General features: G+C 32.5%; 1 pseudogene; it reads left to right on the top strand.

The window, feature by feature from the left end:
• LOC127921222 (sodium/glucose cotransporter 5-like) overlaps positions 1–12,434 on the top strand; it is a 90,087-nt pseudogene extending 77,653 nt beyond the window's left edge.
• The last annotated feature ends 7,176 nt before the right edge of the window (positions 12,435–19,610 follow it).

Raw genomic sequence — 19,610 nt, 5'->3', positions numbered from 1 at the left:
TAATTAGGGTTATATACTATAGTATAGTTAGTTATATAATTAGGGTTATATACTGGTGTGATCAGAGGATTCTATAGTTAGTCATATAATTAGGGTTATATACTGGTGTGATCAGAGGGTTCTATAGTATAGTTAGTTATATAATTAGGGTTATATACTATAGTATAGTTAGTCATATAATTAGGGTTATATACTGGTGTGATCAGATGGTTCTATAGTTAGTCATATAATTAGGGTTATATACTGGTGTGATCAGAGGGTTCTATAGTATAGTTAGTTATATAATTAGGGTTATATACTATAGTATAGTTAGTCATATAATTAGGGTTATATACTGGTGTGATCAGAGGTTCTATAGTATAGTTAGTTATATAATTAGGGTTATATACTGGTGTGATCAGAGGGTTATATAGTTAGTCATATAATTAGGGTTATATACTGGTGTGATCAGAGGGTTCTATAGTTAGTCATATAATTAGGGTTATATACTATAGTATAGTTAGTCATATAATTAGGGTTATATACTGGTGTGATCAGAGGGTTGTATAGTTAGTTATATAATTAGGGTTATATACTATAGTATAGTTAGTTATATAATTAGGGTTATATACTGGTGTGATCAGAGGGTTCTATAGTTAGTTATATAATTAGGGTTATATACTGGTGTGATCAGAGGGTTCTATAGTTAGTCATATAATTAGGGTTATATACTATAGTATAGTTAGTTATATAATTAGGGTTATATACTATAGTATAGTTAGTCATATAATTAGGGTTATATACTATAGTATAGTTAGTCATATAATTAGGGTTATATACTATAGTATAGTTAGTCATATAATTAGGGTTATATACTATAGTATAGTTAGTCATATAATTAGGGTTATATACTATAGTATAGTTAGTCATATAATTAGGGTTATATACTGGTGTGATCAGAGGGTTCTATAGTTAGTCATATAATTAGGGTTATATACTATAGTATAGTTAGTCATATAATTAGGGTTATATACTATAGTATAGTTAGTCATATAATTAGGGTTATATACTGGTGTGGTCAGAGGGTTCTATAGTATAGTTAGTTATATAATTAGGGTTATATACTGGTGTGATCAGAGGTTCTATAGTTAGTCATATAATTAGGGTTATATACTGGTGTGATCAGAGGTTCTATAGTATAGTTAGTCATATGATTAGGTTATATACTGGTGTGATCAGAGGGTTGTATAGTATAGTTAGTCATATAATTAGGGTTATATACTGGTGTGATCAGAGGGTTATACAGTTAGTTATATAATTAGGGTTATATACTGGTGTGATCAGAGGGTTCTATAGTTAGTCATATAATTAGGGTTATATACTATAGTATAGTTAGTCATATAATTAGGGTTATATACTGGTGTGATCAGAGTGTTCTATAGTTAGTCATATAATTAGGGTTATATACTATAGTATAGTTAGTCATATAATTAGGGTTATATACTGGTGTGATCAGAGGGTTGTATAGTATAGTTAGTTATATAATTAGGGTTATATACTATAGTATAGTTAGTCATATAATTAGGGTTATATACTATAGTATAGTTAGTCACATAATTAGGGTTATATACTATAGTATAGTTAGTTATATAATTAGGGTTATATACTGGTGTGATCAGAGGGTTCTATAGTTAGTTATATAATTAGGGTTATATACTGGTGTGATCAAAGGGTTCTATAGTTAGTCATATAATTAGGGTTATATACTGGTGTGATCAGAGGTTCTATAGTTAGTCATATAATTAGGGTTATATACTGGTGTGATCAGAGGGTTCTATAGTTAGTCATATAATTAGGGTTATATACTGGTGTGATCAGAGGGTTGTATAGTTAGTTATATAATTAGGGTTATATACTATAGTATAGTTAGTTATATAATTAGGGTTATATACTGGTGTGATCAGAGGGTTCTATAGTTAGTTATATAATTAGGGTTATATACTGGTGTGATCAGAGGGTTCTATAGTTAGTTATATAATTAGGGTTATATACTGGTGTGGTCAGAGGGTTGTATAGTTAGTTATATAATTAGGGTTATATACTATAGTATAGTTAGTTATATAATTAGGGTTATATACTATAGTATAGTTAGTCATATAATTAGGGTTATATACTGGTGTTGATCAGAGGGTTCTATAGTTAGTTATATAATTAGGGTTATATACTGGTGTGATCAGAGGGTTCTATAGTTAGTCATATAATTAGGGTTATATACTGGTGTGATCAGAGGGTTCTATAGTATAGTTATATAATTAGGGTTATATACTGGTGTGATCAGAGGGTTGTATAGTATAGTTAGTCATATAATTAGGGTTATATACTGGTGTGATAGTTATAGTTAGTTATATAATTAGGGTTATATACTGGTGTGATCAGAGGGTTCTATAGTTAGTCATATAATTAGGGTTATATACTATAGTATAGTTAGTCATATAATTAGGGTTATATACTGGTGTGATCAGAGTGTTCTATAGTTAGTCATATAATTAGGGTTATATACTATAGTATAGTTAGTCATATAATTAGGGTTATATACTGGTGTGATCAGAGGGTTGTATAGTATAGTTAGTTATATAATTAGGTTATATACTATAGTATAGTTAGTCATATAATTAGGTTATATACTATAGTATAGTTAGTCACATAATTAGGGTTATATACTATAGTATAGTTAGTTATATAATTAGGGTTATATACTGGTGTGATCAGAGGGTTCTATAGTTAGTTATATAATTAGGTTATATACTGGTGTGATCAGAGGGTTCTATAGTTAGTCATATAATTAGGGTTATATACTGGTGTGATCAGAGGGTTCTATAGTTAGTCATATAATTAGGGTTATATACTGGTGTGATCAGAGGGTTCTATAGTTAGTCATATAATTAGGGTTATATACTATAGTATAGTTAGTTATATAATTAGGGTTATATACTGGTGTGATCAGAGGGTTCTATAGTTAGTTATATAATTATTATATACTGGTGTGATCAGAGGGTTCTATAGTTAGTTATATAATTAGGGTTATATACTGGTGTGATCAGAGGGTTCTATAGTTAGTCATATAATTAGGGTTATATACTATCAGAGGTTCTATAGTTAGTTATATAATTAGGGTTATATACTGGTGTGATCAGAGGGTTCTATAGTTAGTCATATAATTAGGGTTATATACTGGTGTGATCAGAGGGTTATATACTTAGTATAGTTATATAATTAGGGTTATATACTATAGTATAGTTAGTTATATAATTAGGTTATATACTGGTAGAGGTTTATATACTATAGTCATATAATTAGGTTATATACTATAGTATAGTTAGTTATATAATTAGGCTATATACTGGTGTGATCAGAGGGTTATATACTATAGTATAGTTATATAATTAGGGTTATATACTGGTGTGATCAGAGGGTTCTATAGTATAGTTAGTTATATAATTAGGGTTATATACTATAGTATAGTTATATATAATTAGGGTTATATACTGGTGTGATCAGAGGGTTCTATAGTATAGTTAGTTATATAATTAGGGTTATATACTATAGTATAGTTAGTCATATAATTAGGTTATATACTGGGTGTGATCAGAGGGTTATATAGTTAGTTATATAATTAGGGTTATATACTATACAGAGGGTTGTATAGTATAGTTAGTCATATAATTAGGGTTATATACTGGTGTGATCAGAGGTTGTATAGTATAGTTAGTTATATAATTAGGGGTTATATACTGGTGTGATCAGAGGGTTGTATAGTTAGTCATATATATTAGGGTATATACTATAGTATAGTTAGTTATATAACTAGGGTTATATACTGGTGTGATCAGAGGTTCTATAGTTAGTCATATAATTAGGGTTATATACTATAGTATAGTTAGTTATATAATTAGGTTATATACTATAGTATAGTTAGTTATATAATTAGGGTTATATACTATAGTATAGTTAGTCATATAATTAGGGTTATATACTGGTGATCAGAGGGTTCTATAGTTAGTCATATAATTAGGTTATATACTATAGTATAGTTAGTTATATAATTAGGGTTATATACTATAGTATAGTTAGTTATATAATTAGGGTTATATACTATAGTATAGTTAGTCATATAATTAGGGTTATATACTATAGTATAGTTAGTCATATAATTAGGGTTATATACTGGTGTGATCAAGGGTTCTATAGTTAGTTATATAATTAGGGTTATATACTGGTGTGATCAGAGGGTTCTATAGTTAGTCATATAATTAGGGTTATATACTGGTGTGATCAGATGGTTCTATAGTTAGTCATATAATTAGGGTTATATACTATAGTATAGTTAGTCATATAATTAGGGTTATATACTATAGTATAGTTAGTCATATAATTAGGGTTATATACTATAGTATAGTTATATAATTAGGGTTATATACTATAGTATAGTTAGTCATATAATTAGGGTTATATACTGGTGTGATCAGAGGGTTCTATAGTATAGTTAGTCATATAATTAGGGTTATATACTATAGTATAGTTAGTCATATAATTAGGGTTATATACTATAGTATAGTTAGTCATATAATTAGGGTTATATACTATAGTATAGTTAGTCATATAATTAGGGTTATATACTATAGTATAGTTAGTCATATAATTAGGGTTATATACTGGTGTGGTCAGAGGGTTCTATAGTATAGTTATATAATTAGGGTTATATACTATAGTATAGTTAGTCATATAATTAGGGTTATATACTGGTGTGATCAGAGGGTTCTATAGTATAGTTAGTCATATAATTAGGGTTATATACTATAGTATAGTTAGTCATATAATTAGGGTTATATACTATAGTATAGTTAGTCATATAATTAGGGTTATATACTATAGTATAGTTAGTCATATAATTAGGGTTATATACTATAGTATAGTTAGTCATATAATTAGGGTTATATACTATAGTATAGTTAGTCACATAATTAGGGTTATATACTATAGTATAGTTAGTCATATAATTAGGGTTATATACTATAGTATAGTTAGTCATATAATTAGGGTTATATACTGGTGTGATCAAAGGGTTCTATAGTTAGTCATATAATTAGGGTTATATACTATAGTATAGTTAGTCATATAATTAGGGTTATATACTATAGTATAGTTAGTTATATAATTAGGGTTATATACTGGTGTGGTCAGAGGGTTCTATAGTATAGTTAGTCATATAATTAGGGTTATATACTATAGTGTAGTTAGTTATATAATTAGGGTTATATACTGGTGTGATCAGAGGGTTCTATAGTATAGTTAGTCATATAATTAGGGTTATATACTGGTGTGATCAGAGGGTTCTATAGTATAGTTAGTCATATAATTAGGGTTATATACTGGTGTGATCAGATGGTTCTATAGTTAGTTATATAATTAGGGTTATATACTGTAGTATAGTTAGTCATATAATTAGGGTTATATACTGGTGTGATCAGAGGGTTCTATAGTTAGTTATATAATTAGGGTTATATACTATAGTATAGTTAGTCATATAATTAGGGTTATATACTATAGTATAGTTAGTCATATAATTAGGGTTATATACTTGTGTGATCAGAGGGTTATATAGTTAGTTATATAATTAGGGTTATATACTGGTGTGATCAGATGGTTCTATAGTTAGTCATATAATTAGGGTTATATACTATAGTATAGTTAGTTATATAATTAGGTTATATACTATAGTATAGTTAGTTATATAATTAGGGTTATATACTATAGTATAGTTAGTCATATAATTAGGGTTATATACTATAGTATAGTTAGTTATATAATTAGGGTTATATACTGGTGTGATCAGAGGGTTATATAGTTAGTCATATAATTAGGGTTATATACTGGTGTGATCAGAGGTTCTATAGTTAGTTATATAATTAGGGTTATATACTATAGTATAGTTAGTCATACAATTAGGGTTATATACTATAGTATAGTTAGTCATATAATTAGGGTTATATACTGGTGTGATCAGATGGTTCTATAGTTAGTCATATAATTAGGGTTATATACTATAGTATAGTTAGTCATATAATTAGGGTTATATACTATAGTATAGTTAGTCATATAATTAGGGTTATATACTGGTGTGGTCAGAGGGTTCTATAGTATAGTTAGTCATATAATTAGGGTTATATACTATAGTGTAGTTAGTTATATAATTAGGGTTATATACTGGTGTGATCAGAGGGTTCTATAGTTAGTCATATAATTAGGGTTATATACTATAGTATAGTTAGTCATATAATTAGGGTTATATACTATAGTATAGTTAGTCATATAATTAGGGTTATATACTGGTGTGATCAGAGGGTTCTATAGTTAGTCATATAATTAGGGTTATATACTATAGTATAGTTAGTCATATAATTAGGGTTATATACTATAGTATAGTTAGTTATATAATTAGGGTTATATACTATAGTATAGTTAGTCATATAATTAGGGTTATATACTATAGTATAGTTAGTCATATAATTAGGGTTATATACTATAGTATAGTTAGTTATATAATTAGGGTTATATACTATAGTATAGTTAGTCATATAATTAGGGTTATATACTATAGTATAGTTAGTTATATAATTAGGGTTATATACTATAGTATAGTTAGTCATATAATTAGGGTTATATACTGGTGTGATCAGAGGGTTCTATAGTTAGTTATATAATTAGGGTTATATACTATAGTATAGTTAGTTATATAATTAGGGTTATATACTGGTGTGATGGCCCCAGGGTAACTCCTTATGATGTAGGGTTATATACTGGTGTGATCAGATACCTCAGGGTAACTCCTTATGATGTAGGGTTATATACTGGTGTGATCAGATGCCTCAGGGTAACTCCTTATGATGTAGGGTTATATACTGGTGTGATCAGATGGCTCAGGGTAACTCCTTATGATGTAGGGTTATATACTGGTGTGATCAGATGCCTCAGGATAACTCCTTATGATGTAGGGTTATATACTATAGTATAGTTAGTCATATAATTAGGGTTATATACTGGTGTGATCAGATGCCTCAGGATAACTCTTTATGATGTAGGGTTATATACTGGTGTGATCAGATGCCTCAGGATAACTCCTTATGATGTAGGGTTATATACTGGTGTGATCAGATGCCTCAGGGTAACTCCTTATGATGTAGGGTTATATACTGGTGTGATCAGATGCCTCAGGGTAACTCCTTATGATGTAGGGTTATATACTGGTGTGATCAGATGCCTCAGGATAACTCCTATGATGTAGGGTTATATACTGGTGTGATCAGATGCCTCAGGTAACTCCTTATGATGTAGGGTTATATACTGGTGTGATCAGATGCCTCAGGATAACTCCTTATGATGTAGGGTTATATACTGGTGTGATCAGATGGCTCAGGGTAACTCCTTATGATGTAGGGTTATATACTGGTGTGATCAGATGCCTCAGGATAACTCCTTATGATGTAGGGTTATATACTGGTGTGATCAGATGGCTCAGGGTAACTCCTTATGATGTAGGGTTATATACTGGTGTGATCAGATGGCTCAGGGTAACTCCTTATGATGTAGGGTTATATACTGGTGTGATCAGATGCCTCAGGATAACTCCTTATGATGTAGGGTTATATACTGGTGTGATCAGATACCTCAGGATAACTCCTTATGATGTAGGGTTATATACTGGTGTGATCAGATGCCTCAGGATAACTCCCTTATGATGTAGGGTTATATACTGGTGTGATCAGATGCCTCAGGATAACTCCTTGTGATGTAGGGTTATATACTGGTGTGATCAGATGCCTCAGGGTAACTCCTTATGATGTAGGGTTATATACTGGTGTGATCAGATGCCTCAGGGTAACTCCTTATGATGTAGGGTTATATACTATAGTATAGTTAATAACTCCTTATGATGTAGGGTTATATACTGGTGTGATCAGATGGCTCAGGATAACTCCTTATGATGTAGGGTTATATACTGGTGTGATCAGATGCCTCAGGGTAACTCCTTATGATGTAGGGTTATATACTATAGTATAGTTAATAACTCCTTATGATGTAGGGTTATATACTGGTGTGATCAGATGGCTCAGGATAACTCCTTATGATGTAGGGTTATATACTGGTGTGATCAGATGCCTCAGGGTAACTCCTTATGATGTAGGGTTATATACTGGTGTGGTCAGATGCCTCAGGATAACTCCTTATGATGTAGGGTTATATACTGGTGTGATCAGATGGCTCAGGGTAACTCCTAATGATGTAGGGTTATATACTGGTGTGATCAGATGCCTCAGGATAACTCCTTATGATGTAGGGTTATATACTGGTGTGATCAGATGGCTCAGGATAACTCCTTATGATGTAGGGTTATATACTGGTGTGATCAGATGCCTCAGGATAACTCCTTATGATGTAGGGTTATATACTGGTGTGATCAGATGCTTCAGGATAACTCCTTATGATGTAGGGTTATATACTGGTGTGATCAGATACCTCAGGACAACTCCTTATGATGTAGGGTTATATACTGGTGTGATCAGATACCTCAGGACAACTCCTTATGATGTAGGGTTATATACTGGTGTGATCAGATGCCTCAGGATAACTCCTTATGATGTAGGGTTATATACTGGTGTGATCAGATGCCTCAGGATAACTCCTTATGATGTAGGGTTATATACTGGTGTGATCAGATGCCTCAGGATAACTCCTTATGATGTAGGGTTATATACTGGTGTGATCAGATGCCTCAGGATAACTCCTAATGATGTAGGGTTATATACTGGTGTGATCAGATGCCTCAGGATAACTCCTTATGATGTAGGGTTATATACTGGTGTGATCAGATGGCTCAGGATAACTCCTTATGATGTAGGGTTATATACTGGTGTGATCAGATGCCTCAGGATAACTCCTTATGATGTAGGGTTATATACTGGTGTGATCAGATGCCTCAGGATAACTCCTTATGATGTAGGGTTATATACTGGTGTGATCAGATGCCTCAGGGTAACTCCTTATGATGTAGGGTTATATACTGGTGTGATCAGATGCCTCAGGATAACTCCTTATGATGTAGGGTTATATACTGGTGTGATCAGATGCCTCAGGATAACTCCTAATGATGTAGGGTTATATACTGGTGTGATCAGATGGCTCAGGTAACTCCTTATGATGTAGGGTTATATACTGGTGTGATCAGATGCCTCAGGATAACTCCTTATGATGTAGGGTTATATACTGGTGTGATCAGATGGCTCAGGTAACTCCTTATGATGTAGGGTTATATACTGGTGTGATCAGATGGCTCAGGATAACTCCTTATGATGTAGGGTTATATACTGGTGTGATCAGATGCCTCAGGATAACTCCTTATGATGTAGGGTTATATACTGGTGTGATCAGATGGCTCAGGATAACTCCTCATGATGTAGGGTTATATACTGGTGTGATCAGATGGCTCAGGATAACTCCTTATGATGTAGGGTTATATACTGGTGTGATCAGATGCCTCAGGGTAACTCCTTATGATGTAGGGTTATATACTGGTGTGATCAGATGGCTCAGGGTAACTCCTTATGATGTAGGGTTATATACTGGTGTGATCAGATGCCTCAGGATAACTCCTTATGATGTAGGGTTATATACTGGTGTGATCAGATGCCTCAGGGTAACTCCTTATGATGTAGGGTTATATACTGGTGTGATCAGATGCCTCAGGGTAACTCCTTATGATGTAGGGTTATATACTGGTGTGATCAGATGCCTCAGGGTAACTCCTTATGATGTAGGGTTATATACTGGTGTGATCAGATGCCTCAGGGTAACTCCTTATGATGTAGGGTTATATACTGGTGTGATCAGATGCCTCAGGGTAACTCCTTATGATGTAGGGTTATATACTGGTGTGATCAGATGCCTCAGGATAACTCCTTATGATGTAGGGTTATATACTGGTGTGATCAGATGCCTCAGGGTAACTCTCATGATCTTACTAATATTTTTTATTGTACCTTGTATAGCTCTTTGTTTTCATATAAATTAATGAACTGATCAACCGTAACTCATCTTGCTCTTGGCTCATGATGGTGTTAACATCATGAAATTCCACTTTGTTGACATTTATTTTGATACTTAACATTTTGAAATGAAGGTCTAGGAGCCATGTTTAAGTGTTTTCAGTTTGATTCTGGGTTTGGTTTTCAAGGATACTTATTAATTAAGAAAACAGCTTGGCACATGATAAACAGTTGTCTTCCCTCTTGTTCTGTTAGACGTTTTGTTGTTGAAGAAAATGTTTTGTAAATGTTTTGTAAATGTTTTGTAAATGCATTTCAGAAGGCATGATAGCGGCACCAGCGGATGCCTGTAATTATCAGGACCAGGCAAAGTCACATTTCAAATGTTGGAGCATTAAAATGATTCTGATTAATTTGGGAAACAATGTACAGTACCAGTCAACAGTTTGGACACCTTCTCATTCCAGGGGTTTTCTTTATTTTTACTATTTTCTACATTGTAGAATAATAGTGAAGACATTAAAACTATGAAATAAAACACATGGAATCATGTGGTAACCAAAAACCAAATCAAAAATATATTTTATATTTGTGGTTCTTCAAGGTATCCCTCCTTTGTCTTGATGACAGCTTCACACTATTCAGATGAGCCCTTTGTTAAGTAAATCAGGTGTTACATCTAGTGAAACGGAGACTGGAGTTAGACTTTAAGTTCTATTATTAAAATTATATTCTAGTCAGTCACGCAATTCATTTTCTGCATTTTAATGTTTTTTAAAGTTTGTCTTAGTAACTAGTGTGTAATTCTAGGTTTAGTTTTAGTATGTACTTTTTAGGGTTAGTGTGTACTATTTAGTATTAGTGTGTACTATTCAGGGGTAGTGTTAGTGTGTACTATTTAGGGGTAGTGTTAGTGTGTACTATTTAGGGGGTAGTGTTAGTGTGTACTATTTAGGGCTAGTGTTAGTGTGTACTATTTAGGGGTTGTGTTAGTGTGTACTATTTAGGGGTGGTGTTAGTGTGTACTATTTAGGGGTAGTGTTAGTGTGTACTCTTTAGGGTTAGTTTTAGTGCGTACTTGGTAGAGTTAGTGTGTACTCTTTAGGGTTAGTTTTAGTGTGTAGTTGGTAGAGTTCGTGTGTACTCTTTAGGGTTAGTTTTAGTGCGTACTTGGTAGAGTTAGTGTGTACTCTTTAGGGTTAGTTTTAGTGCGTAGTTGGTAGAGTTAGTGTGTACTCTTTGGGGTTAGTTTTAGTGCGTAGTTGGTAGAGTTAGTGTGTAGTATTTAGGGTTAGTTTTAGTGCGTACTTGGTAGAGTTAGTGTGTACTCTTTAGGGTTAGTTTTAGTGTGTACTTTTTAGGGTTAGTTTTAGTGCGTACTTGGTAGAGTTAGTGTGTACTTTTTAGGGTTAGTTTTTAGGCGTACTTGGTAGTTAGTGTGTGTACTATTTAGGGGTAGTGTTAGTGTGTACTATTTAGGGGTAGTGTTAGTGTGTACTATTTAGGGGTAGTGTTAGTGTGTACTATTTAGGGTTAGTTTTTAGTGCGTACTTGGAAGAGTTAGTGTATACTATTTCGGGGTAGTGTTAAATCAAATCAAATCAAATCAAATTTATTTATATAGCCCTTCGTACATCAGCTGATATCTCAAAGTGCTGTACAGAAACCCAGCCTAAAACCCCAAACAGCAAACAATGCAGGTGTAAAAGCACAGTGAAGCAGGTGTTAGTGTGTACTATTTAGGGGTAGTGTTAGTGTGTACTATTTAGGGGTAGTGTTAGTGTGTACTATTTAGGGGTAGTGTTTAGTGTGTACTCTTTAGGGGTAGTGTTAGTGTGTACTATTTAGGGGTAGTGTTAGTGTGTACTATTTAGGGGTAGTGTTAGTGTGTACTATTTAGGGGTAGTGTTAGTGTGTACTATTTAGGGGTAGTGTTAGTGTGTACTATTTAGGGGGTAGTGTTAGTGTCTCCTCCACCTGCATGGAAACCTTCCAGCCATTGGTCTGTCTGTGAAACAGTCTTTGTGTTTCACCATTGTATGTGTGTGTGTGTGTGTGTGTGTGTGTGTGTGTGTGTGTGTGTGTGTGTGTGTGTGTGTGTGTGTGTGTGTGTGTGTGTGTGTGTGTGTGTGTGTGTGTGTGGGGGGAGCATTCTGGGGTCTGATGGTGGGGCTGGTGGTCGGTGTGTCGGATGGTTCTAGAATTTGCATTCCCGCCTCCTCGCTGTGGTATCCAAGACGACGCCCCGTCAGTGCTGCGCTCCGTTCACTACCTTCACTTCGCCATCATCCTCTGCTTCCTGTCTGCTGCCGTTGTCATAGTGATATCACTGCTGACTCCGCCACTGAAGAGCAGGTATGATGTCACTTTGTTTATCATGTCTTCACATCAACTCGTTCTTAATAATACTAACCTATGAGTGTGTTAACTTGTTGTTGTTAATAATAATACTAACCTATGAGTGTGTTAACTTGTTGTTGTTAATAATAATACTAACCTATGAGTGTGTTAACTTGTGTTAATAATAATACTAACCTATGAGTGTGTTAACTTGTTGTTTGTTAATAATACTAACCTATGAGTGTGTTAACTTGTTGTTGTTAATAATACTAACCTATGAGTGTGTTAACTTGTTGTTGTTAATAATAATACTAACCTATGAGTGTGTTAACTGTTGTTATTAATAATAATACTAACCTATGCGTGTGTTAACTTTTGTTGTTGTTAATAATAATACTAACCTAGAGTGTGTTAACTTAAGTTAATAATAATACTAACCTATGAGTGTTAACTTGTTGTTAATAATACTAACCTATGAGTGTGTTAACTTGTTGTTGTTAAAATAATACTAACCTATTAGTGTGTTAACTTGTTGTTAATAATACTAACCTATGAGTGTGTTAACTTGTTGTTGTTAAAAATAATACTAACCTATTAGTGTGTTAACTTGTTGTTAATAATACTAACCTATGAGTGTGTTAACTTGTTGTTAAAAATAATACTAACCTATGAGTGTGTTAAATTGTTGTTGTTAATAATAATACTAACCTATGAGTGTGTTAAATTTGTTGTTGTTAATAATAATACTAACCTATGAGTGTGTTAACTTGTTGTTAATAATAATACTAACCTATGAGTGTGTTAAATTGTTGTTGTTAATAATAATACTAACCTATGAGTGTGTTAACTTGTTGTTGTTAATAATAATACTAACCTATGAGTGTGTTAACTTTGTTGTTGTTAATAATAATACTAACCTATGAGTGTGTTAACTTGTTAATAATACTAACCTATGAGTGTGTTAACTTGTTGTTGTTAAAAATAATACTAACCTATGAGTGTGTTAACTTGTTGTTAATAATACTAACCTATGAGTGTGTTAAATTGTTGTTGTTAATAATACTAACCTATGAGTGTGTTAACTTGTTGTTAATAATAATACTAACCTATGAGTGTGTTAACTTGTTGTTAATAATAATAATACTAACCTATGAGTGTGTTAACTTGTTGTTGTTAATAATACTAACCTATGAGTGTGTTAACTTGTTGTTGTTAATAATACTAACCTAGAGTGTGTTAACTTGTTGTTGTTAATAATAATAATACTAACCTATGAGTGTGTTAACTTGTTGTTGTTAATAATACTAACCTGAGTGTGTTAACTTGTTGTTGTTAATAATAATACTAACCTATGAGTGGGTTAACTTGTTGTTGTTAATAATAATACTAACCTTTGAGTGTGTTAACTTGTTGTTGATAATAATACTAACCTATGAGAGTGTTAACTTGTTGTTAATAATAATACTAACCTATGGGTGTGTTAACTTGTTGTTAATAATAATACTAACCTATGAGTGTGTTAACTTGTTGTTGATAATAATACTAACCTATGAGAGTGTTAACTTGTTGTTAATAATAATACTAACCTATGAGTGTGTTAACTTGTTGTTAATAATAATACTAACCTATGAGTGTGTTAACTTGTTGTTAATAATAATACTAACCTATGGGTGTGTTAACTTGTTGTTAATAATAATACTAACCTATGAGTGTGTTAACTTGTTGTTAATAATAATACTAACCTATGAGTGTGTTAACTTGTTGTTAATAATAATACTAACCTATGAGTGTGTTAACTTGTTGTTAATAATAATACTAACCTATGAGTGTGTTAACTTGTTGTTGTTAATAATACTAACCTATGAGTGTGTTAACTTGTTAATAATAATACTAACCTGAGTGTGTTAACTTGTTGTTAATAATACTAACCTATGAGTGTGTTAACTTGTTGTTAATAATAACACTAACCTATGAGTGTGTTAACTTGTTGTTGTTAATAATAACACTAACCTATGAGTGTGTTAACTTGTTGTTAATAATAATACTAACCTATGAGTGTGTTAACTTGTTGTTGATAATAATACTAACCTATGAGTGTGTTAACTTGTTGTTGTTAATAATAACACTAACCTATGAGTGTGTTAACTTGTTGTTAATAATAACACTAACCTATGAGTGTGTTAACTTGTTGTTAATAATACTAACCTATGAGTGTGTTAACTTGTTGTTATAATAATACTAACCTATGAGTGTGTTAACTTGTTGTTGTTAAAAATAATACTAACCTATGAGTGTGTTAACTTGTTGTTGTTGTTAATAATACTAACCTATGAGTGTGTTAACTTGTTGTTAATAATACTAACCTATGAGTGTGTTAACTTGTTGTTGTTAATAATAATACTAACCTATGAGTGTGTTAAATTGTTGTTGTTAATAATACTAACCTATGAGTGTGTTAACTTGTTGTTAATAATAATACTAACCTATGAGTGTGTTAACTTGTTGTTAATAATAATACTAACCTATGAGTGTGTTAACTTGTTGTTGTTAATAATACTAACCTGAGTGTGTTAACTTATTGTTGTTAATAATAATAATACTAACCTATGAGTGTGTTAACTTGTTGTTGTTAATAATACTAACCTATGAGTGTGTTAACTTGTTGTTGTTAATAATACTAACCTGAGTGTGTTAACTTGTTGTTGTTAATAATAATACTAACCTATGAGTGGGTTAACTTGTTGTTGTTAATAATAATACTAACCTATGAGTGTGTTAACTTGTTGTTGATAATAATACTAACCTATGAGAGTGTTAACTTGTTGTTAATAATAATACTAACCTATGGGTGTGTTAACTTGTTGTTAATAATACTAACCTATGAGTGTGTTAACTTGTTGTTGTTAATAATAATACTAACCTATGAGTGTGTTAACTTGTTGTTAATAATAATACTAACCTATGAGTGTGTTAACTTGTTGTTAATAATAATACTAACCTATGAGTGTGTTAACTTGTTGTTGTTAATAATAATACTAACCTATGGGTGTGTTAACTTGTTGTTGTTAATAATACTAACCTATGAGTGTGTTAACTTGTTGTTGTTAATAATAATACTAACCTATGAGTGTGTTAACTTGTTGTTGATAATAATACTAACCTATGAGTGTGTTAACTTGTTGTTGTTAATAATAACACTAACCTATGAGTGTGTTAACTTGTTGTTGTTAATAATAACACTAACCTATGAGTGTGTTAACTTGTTGTTGTTATTAATAATACTAACCTATGAGTGTGTTAACTTGTTGTTGTTAATAATAACTAACCTATGAGTGTGTTAACTTGTTGTTGTTATTAATAATACTAACCTATGAGTGTGTTAACTTGTTGTTGTTAATAATAATACTAACCTATGAGTGTGTTAACTTGTTGTTAATAATAATACTAACCTATGAGTGTGTTAAATTGTTGTTGTTAATAATACTAACCTATGAGTGTGTTAACTTGTTGTTAATAATAATACTAACCTATGAGTGTGTTAACTTGTTGTTAATAATAATAATACTAACCTATGAGTGTGTTAACTTGTTGTTGTTAATAATACTAACTATATGAGTGTGTTAACTTGTTGTTGTTAATAATGCTAACCTTGTTGTTGTTAATAATAATACTAACCTATGAGTGTGTTAACTTGTTGTTGATAATAATACTAACCTATGAGTGTGTTAACATTTGTTAATAATAATACTAACCTATGGGTGTGTTAACTTGTTGTTAATAATAATACTAACCTATGAGTGTGTTAACTTGTTGTTGATAATAATACTAACCTATGAGAGTGTTAACTTGTTGTTAATAATAATACTAACCTATGGGTGTGTTAACTTATTGTTAATAATAATACTAACCTATGTGTGTGTTAACTTGTTGTTAATAATAATACTAACCTATGGGTGTGTTAACTTGTTAATAATAATACTAACCTATGAGTGTGTTAACTTGTTTATTAATAATAATACTAACCTATGAGTGTGTTAACTTGTTGTTATTAATAATACTAACCTATAGGTCTGTTAACTTGTTGTTAATAATAATACTAACCTATGAGTGTGTTAACGTTGTTGTTAATAATAATACTAACCTATGAGTGCTAACTTTTTTATTGATAATAATACTAACCTATGAGTGTGTTAACTGTTGTTGATAATAATATAACCTATAGTGTGTTAACTTGTTGTTGTTAATAATAATACTAACCTATGAGTGTGTTAACTTGTTGTTGTTAATAATAATACTAACCTATGAGTGTGTTAACTTGTTGTTGTTAATAATGCTAACCCTGAGTGTGTTAACTTATTTTGATAATTACTAACCTATGAGTGTGTTAACTTGTTGTTGTTAATAATAATACTAACCTATGAGTGTGTTAACTTGTTGTTAATAATAATACTAACCTATGAGTGTGTTAACTTGTTGTTGTTAATAATAATACTAACCTATGAGTGTGTTAACTTGTTGTTGTTAATAATAACACTAACCTATGAGTGTGTTAACTTGTTTTGTTAAAAATAATACTAACCTATGAGTGTGTTAACTTGTTGTTAATAATACTAACCTATGAGTGTGTTAACTTGTTGTTGTTAATAATAACTAACCTATGAGTGTGTTAACTTGATGTTGTTAATAATAATACTAACCTATGAGTGTGTTAAATTGTTGTTGTTAATAATACTAACCTATGAGTGTGTTAACTTGTTATTTGTTAATAATAATACTAACCTATGAGTGTGTTAACTTGTTGTTAATAATAATACTAACCTATGAGTGTGTTAACTTGTTGTTGTTAATAATAATACTAACCTATGAGTGTGTTTAACTTGTTGTTAATAATAATAATGCTAACCTATGAGTGTGTTAACTTGTTGTTGTTAATAATACTAACCTATGAGTGTGTTAACTTTTGTTAATAATACTAACCTATGAGTGTGTTAACTTGTTGTTGTTAATAATAATACTAACCTATGAGTGTGTTAACTTGTTGTTAATAATACTAACCTATGAGTGTGTTAACTTGTTGTTGTTAATAATAATACTAACCTATGAGTGTGTTAACTTGTTGTTGATAATAATACTAACCTATGAGTGTGTTAACTTGTTGTTGATAATAATACTAACCTATGTGTGTGTTAACTTGTTATTTGTTAATAATACTAACCTATGAGTGTGTTAACTTGTTGTTAATAATAATACTAACCTATAGTGTGTTAACTTGTTGTTAATAATAATACTAACCTATGAGTGTGTTAACTTGTTGTTGTTAATAATAATACTAACCTATGAGGTGTTAACTTGTTTGTTAATAATAATGCTAACCTATGAGTGTGTTAACTTCTTGTTAATAATAATACTAACCTATGAGTGTGTTAACTTGTTGTTGTTAATAATAATACTAACCTATGAGTGTGTTAACTTGTTGTTAATAATAATACTAACCTATGAGTGTGTTAACTTGTTGTTGTTAATAATACTAACCTATGTTCTTGTGTTAATAATTAAGTTGAGTGTGTTAACTTGTTGTTGTTAATAATCTAACCTGAGTGTGTTAACTTGTTGGAATAACTAACCAGGAGGGAAGAGTTGTTGTTAATAATAATACTCCAGAAAGTTGTCCTTGATATCAGCCACCTATGAGTGTGTTAACTTGTTGTTAATAATAATACCCTATGAGTGTGTTAACGTTGTGAGACAGTTCTGTTACATTAAGTTGTTGTTGTTGTTGTTTACCACGTAACCTGAGTGGTGAGACTTTGACTCAGGAGAAGACAGACAGACCACTCCGGAAAGTCTCCTCTGTCAGCCACCGGACGGAACCCCAGGTCACGGTGACAGACAGACAGACAGACAGACAGACAGACAGACAGACAGACAGACAGACAGACAGACAGACAGACAGACACCACGTCCAGGGTGAGACAGACAGACAGACGGACGGACGGACGGACGGACGGGCGGGCAGACGGACGGACGGACGGACGGACGGACGGACGGACAGACGACAGACAGACAGACGACAGACAGACGAACAGACGGAGCACCCAGACAACAGACGACAGACGACACGACAGACAGACGACCAGACGGACAGACGCCAGACAGACAGACAGACAGACAGACAGACAAGACTAGATCAAAACCTTTGCTACAGATGGACTGACACAGTAATGTTGCTTTACATTCTGTGGTGTGTGAAAGGTTCTGCTCCGGTGCGGAGCGGTCTGCGGCCACGGGGCGAGGCTCTGCAGCTCAGCGGAGGGGCCAGCAGAGAGTTCCGTTACCCAGAATCCCCAGCGTTAGAGAGAGTGTGTTTGGTCTCGCTTCTGCTGCGTCAATGCCATTCTGCTGATCTGTGTTAATATATTCCTCTCGCTTACTTCGCCTGACCTCTGACCTCTAACTGCTGTCCCAGTAGGATATGAGGTGTTTCCATCTCTCACGTAATCAATGTTCTTATGGTTCTAGAAGATGTACCGTTCTAGAATGTTACGGACCTGTGATGTCACAGTGGGTAGGGTCTATTTAGTGGCTGTATATGGACCTCTGATTGGTCAATATTGTGTCCTTGTGTAAATGAGATTCATGAATAAACACGTGGCCCGTCTTGTAATCTACAGGAAGAAACTTTATTGTCATCAAGATCAGAGATCAGTGGTTAGAGGTCAGAGGTCCGGGGTTAGAGGTCAGGGGCTAGGGGCTAGGGGAGATACATTTCCTATAGGTTCACCACACAGTAGTAGAGTAGCATGAAATGCACCTGAACCCATACAGATATATACCTCAACCAGACCCATAGCATGTTGCATCAATACTACAATAACTAACTGTTACATGAAATACACCTCACCTGACCCCTGCCCCAGCCAGACCCCATAACATGTTGCATCAATACTACAATAACTAACTGTTACATGAAATACACCTCACCTGACCCCTGACTAGCAGACCCATAGCTTTCCACTAGATGTTGGAACATTGCTGCTATAACAGCCTACACTCTTCTGGGAAGGCTTTCACTAGATGTTGGAACATTACTGCTATAACAGCCTACACTCTTCTGGGAAGGCTTTCCACTAGATGTTGGAACATTGCTGCTATAAGGCTTTCCACTAGATGTTGGAACATTACTGCTATAAC

Source organism: Oncorhynchus keta, unplaced genomic scaffold (genome assembly GCF_023373465.1).
Source record: "Oncorhynchus keta strain PuntledgeMale-10-30-2019 unplaced genomic scaffold, Oket_V2 Un_contig_2177_pilon_pilon, whole genome shotgun sequence".
NCBI lineage: Eukaryota > Metazoa > Chordata > Actinopteri > Salmoniformes > Salmonidae > Oncorhynchus > Oncorhynchus keta.
This window is presented reverse-complemented; position numbering and strand designations above follow the sequence as displayed.